General features: G+C 56.5%; 1 non-coding gene and 1 pseudogene across 1 annotated transcript in view; both read right to left on the bottom strand.

Annotated features, from left to right (window-relative positions):
• Positions 1-433, bottom strand: part of LOC124731486 — a 1,914-nt gene extending 1,481 nt beyond the window's left edge. The window contains exon 1 of the ribosomal RNA XR_007008301.1: positions 1-433. This exon is cut by the window's left edge and continues 1,481 nt beyond it. This is a non-coding gene — a ribosomal RNA (small subunit ribosomal RNA).
• Positions 434-4,840: 4,407 nt separating this feature from the next.
• The window catches only part of LOC124731499, a 4,261-nt pseudogene continuing 4,101 nt past the window's right edge, over positions 4,841-5,000 (bottom strand).

The following is a 5,000-nucleotide window of genomic DNA, read 5'->3' as shown; positions in this document are numbered from 1 at the left end:
TGGATGTGGTAGCCGTTTCTCAGGCTCCCTCTCCGGAATCGAACCCTGATTCCCCGTTACCCGTTACAACCATGGTAGGCGCAGAACCTACCATCGACAGTTGATAAGGCAGACATTTGAAAGATGCGTCGCCGGTACGAGGACCGTGCGATCAGCCCAAAGTTATTCAGAGTCACCAAGGCAAACGGACCGGACGAGCCGACCGATTGGTTTTGATCTAATAAAAGCGTCCCTTCCATCTCTGGTCGGGACTCTGTTTGCATGTATTAGCTCTAGAATTACCACAGTTATCCAAGTAACGTGGGTACGATCTAAGGAACCATAACTGATTTAATGAGCCATTCGCGGTTTCACCTTAATGCGGCTTGTACTGAGACATGCATGGCTTAATCTTTGAGACAAGCATATGACTACTGGCAGGATCAACCAGGGAGCTGCGTCAACTAGAGCTGAGCAGCCGGCCGCCCGGGAGTGTGTCCCGGGGGCCCGCGCGAACACGCAAGCGTCCGCTCAATCATTCTGCAAACAGGAGGAGGCTGAGCTCCCCTGCACAATACACCTCGAAACCCTCTCAGGTCCCGGCGGCGCGCAGCGCCGTCCCAAGTACTTGGTCGGGTTCGAGAGAGGCGCAATCGCCCGGAGTTAGGCGAGTAGACGCTTTCGGTGCGACCACCCGTGCTCCCAACTGAGCTTGCCCGCTGCCGACAGAGGCCCGGGAGCGTGCTGTCGTGGCATTGCCGGCGGGAGACAACACGCGCCACCTACGGTGACCGGCAGCTCCAACGCCAGCGCCACAGAAGGACAAAAGCCCCACTTGGGTGCCGAAGCGAACTCTCCCAGCACAGCGCACGCGCCAACACATCCGCACAGCTGCGATACAAACCACCAGCGAGAACCGCTGGGGCGACCGAGCAGCAGACGGCGTCGCGGCGCCGAGCGCCGGGCGGCGGCGCATCCTCAACGCACACAGTCCTCAATCGGACCAGCACACTGAAGATGTCCACCCGCGCTTCGCACCGGGCCCGCGAGGACCTACTTTGGCCGCACGGCGCCGCGCGCAGGGTGCGCCGGCGCGCAGCTGCGACGCCTGCCGCGTCCGTCGGCCGGCGCGCCTGCCACTGGCCGCCCCCACCAGCCGGCTGTAGCGCGTGCGCCCACGCACCGCGCGGCCAGCACGCCGGGAGGCGCCCCCCTCACCGGCCGGGGACGGTCCCCACCCAGCCACCGCCGCGTATCGCTTCACACCCAGATGCCGTTCAGTTTCGTCGGCATGGTGGGTATCGCTGGAACAACCGGTTAGTACCTCAACCTATCGTCGCCATCACCGATTCACCCCTAGCGAGAACAACCGCACCACAACAGGTTACCATTTGTTCATTTGCGTAACTTCACCAGAAAACGCAGGCGTCCATCGCCATTTGCAACTTCAACGATTATTGCATGCCTGTGTCAGGTGTCACGCCACACTACGTCTGCCCACATACACGCAACAAAATGTGCACGCCTAGACAATACGTGGAAGGTGGCCCCCGTACGTATGCGATGTCCATTGCTCGAACGACTGTCAACCGGCCTCTGTAGCATGTCGCAGATATGGAACGCGGTGCACCATGCCATCACGGTGTGTGAGGAGAGACGACTAGGTCCGAATACATCAACAGACAGCTCATGCTGATCGCCATCCACGGCGTCCGTTCCTCCCACACGTCTCTATGGCGTACCACACTGCAATCCAGCTCTCATAGGGAGACGACACGTAGCTGCGTGCACAATATTTGCACTGTATGGTCCGCCGTTTTTGGGCGCAGTCGTTGTGCGGTCACACATGTGCCACGATGTATCATTCAGTACATAAGGACGAATGTGCAGTACAGATTGTGGTTCACGCGTACGACATCAGCGGACAGTTGACACAGGCCGCACCACAACGTAGCCTGAGTACGTCGCATGCGAAGGGCATTGAACATGCAAACTTCTCACCAACCAGCTTGCGAAGGCAGGGGGCAAGGTGGGGACGTGGGGAGGGGCGGCATGTACGTCCTGCTGCCATCCACATTACAGTGTACAGCAGGAGCATGTGGAAAGTGAGCAAGACTTGCAAGGTGTTTAACATGAAGCGATACACAGGGGGTGCGGGCAGTGCGAGTAGCGAACTATATTGCGAGGGTTGCGGGTGGGCAACACTACAGTAATTGAACGAGTCGTATAACAATTACAGAGCAGGTTTAGGCGACAACGTGGGTTACGTTAAGGCGACAACATGGGTTAGGTTAAGGCACAACATGGGTTAGGTTAAGGCACAACATGGGTTAGGTAGTTAAGGCACAACATGGGTTAGGTTAAGGCACAACATGGGTTAGGTTAAGGCACAACATGGGTTAGGTTAAGGCACAACATGGGTTAGGTTAAGGCACAACATGGGTTAGGTTAAGGCACAACATGGGTTAGGTTGAGGCACAACATGGGTTAGGTTAAGGCACAACATGGGTTAGGTTGAGGCACAACATGGGTTAGGTTGAGGCACAACATGGGTTAGGTTGAGGCACAACATGGGTTAGGTTAAGGTACAACATGGGTTAGGTTAAGGTACAACATGGGTTAGGTTAAGGTACAACATGGGTTAGGTTAAGGTACAACATGGGTTAGGTTAAGGTACAACATGGGTTAGGTTAAGGTACAACATAGGTTAGGTTAAGGTACAACATAGGTTAGGTTAAGGTACAACATAGGTTAGGTTAAGGTACAACATAGGTTAGGTTAAGGTACAACATAGGTTAGGTTAAGGTACAACATAGGTTAGGTTAAGGTACAACATAGGTTAGGTTAAGGTACAACATAGGTTAGGGTTAGGTTAGGTTAGGTTACACGTTGTTGTACGGAAAGGTGTAGGGGGGGGGGGGGGCGGGGGCGGCAGGTTCGTTGATAGTGATTATAGTAAGTGAATGCTTGTGACATGATCAGATTTGTCACGTCAGGATGCACCTTTGGCTTATTAGAGGCGGCGCTCCAATTCTATGCTTGTGTGAGACCTGTGTCTTTGACTCATGTCATTGTTTGTGCGCTGTGACAGGAGGTACTATTGTGATGTTGGGTGCACCGTTGTATAGGACATGTGTGGGTGTTGGTGCCTGGTCTGCGCAATGGTGGATGTCCGAAAGGCTGGGATATTGTATTTTCCGCACGGACCTCCTGGTCTGGTTGTGATAGTGTGGATTGTGTAATGTGGCGGAGAAGATGCACTGGATGTTGTTCCATGCTGGTGCTTACATATTGTATGTGCGCCTGTTAGAAGCAGAGAGTGGTGCGTGATCAGAGTGTCTGGCTGACGTGTGGTTCCCATTTTGGGCAGACTCTTTCAGCATGTATACGGACAGTTGTGTATATTTGCTGTAGTTTGATGGCTCTGCATTGATTACTAATCAGCGCCGTGTGTACGGGTAATCTGGTTCCAGTCCAAAATGTTCCATCTGTGTACATTAGTGACAAAGACTCCCCCATGCAGTGGGGCTCGGTCTGTTATAACTCTTCCGCGTAATATATTTGCCCACGTTTTTGCGACTGCGAGTGCGAGTGCAACGCGCATGGGGACCGACATGCTGATGGCTCGGTATCGGACGCCGTACAGTGAGCAACGCGATCGCGTCTCTCGCTCGTAAGTGGTACAGGTCGCGGCTCATGTATACGGACAGCGGGAATGTCGCATATTGGAAATAACTCTTCATGAAACGCAAGTTATAGGGGTGGATTGCACTTTACGAGTGCGGGAAACGTCCGCCGTTCATCCGCTGGAGGTGCGAGTTTGGCGGTTGGGGGTGGTGCACGAACGGGTGCGGGTGGCGTCATTGCGGTCCACGGCTTCGTGCGGCAGAGCCACTGGAGATTGGGTGCTATGGTCGACAGAGGCTGCAGCCTTTGTGGGTGGCGTCGAAAGGCGGCCACTGTGGCGCCATCGCTGTCTTAGTCGGCTTGGCGTCTCATAGATGGCGGTAGCGTCGTTGCAGGAGGTCATGTTGCGGGAGACCTACAGATGGCGGTATGTTTTGTGGTGCGGACGTAGTGTTGTCAGATGCGCATAGATGGCGGTATTGCATGTGGTGTCGCCCTATTTTCATAGATGGCGATACTGTTTTGCCGGCATGGGTGGCGTAGTTCCGTCGGATCCCTGTAGGTGGCAGTGTGCTATGTCTACTGTCGACACCCACGGCACCACTATCTATCTATCTATTTCCTAATACCTCGCCCCCCCCCCCCGCCCCTACAGACTTATCACCACACACACTAACCGCCCCGGGGGACTTGCCAACGACACACCCTATCCCAAGTCTATTTTCTTGCGGAGCATCATGTGTTATTATATTTTATTTCACATCCATCGGTTAGGGGTACTGGCGTTCACCGGACGGCGGCGGTGGACGCCGTGGTACCACGGGGACGGCGACAACGTACCAGACCCCGCCGGGCACCGCGACCACCGCACGGCACCCACCCGACGCCGCCGCCTCCACGCGACGCCCCGGCCGGTGGGCGACATCGACCGTCCGGCACCCCACCGCGGCACCCGGCGCCGGCCGCCAAAAGCGATACGCTATAGCGCGGCGGTACACACGGCCCGCCCGGCCGGCCGGCGCCGCCTCCCCGCGCGCACGGCGGCGGCACCCATCGCAGCGCCCACCGCCAACCGATACGCCCCAGTCCGCCGCACCCACTGCAGCGCCCTGGGTGCGGCGCGCCCGCCCAGACCGATACGCCCAGAGATGCGACGTGCGGAAACTGAAAGCAAGGAGGGCCCACGCGTACCCCTGCTGGCGACCCAGCCCCTGGGGTCTCGTCTCGCGACAAGACGAATCCCCCACAGCTAGGGCTGAGTCTCAACAGATCGCAGCGTGGCAACTGCTCTACCGAGTACAACACCCCGCCCGGTACCTAAGTCGTCTACAGACGATTCCGAGTCCCGACATCGAAATATAGACACCCATGGTCGACCGGTAGGGCAGGGCGGC

This window comes from Schistocerca piceifrons, unplaced genomic scaffold, assembly GCF_021461385.2.
Source record: "Schistocerca piceifrons isolate TAMUIC-IGC-003096 unplaced genomic scaffold, iqSchPice1.1 HiC_scaffold_1288, whole genome shotgun sequence".
Lineage (NCBI taxonomy): Eukaryota > Metazoa > Arthropoda > Insecta > Orthoptera > Acrididae > Schistocerca > Schistocerca piceifrons.
This window is presented reverse-complemented; position numbering and strand designations above follow the sequence as displayed.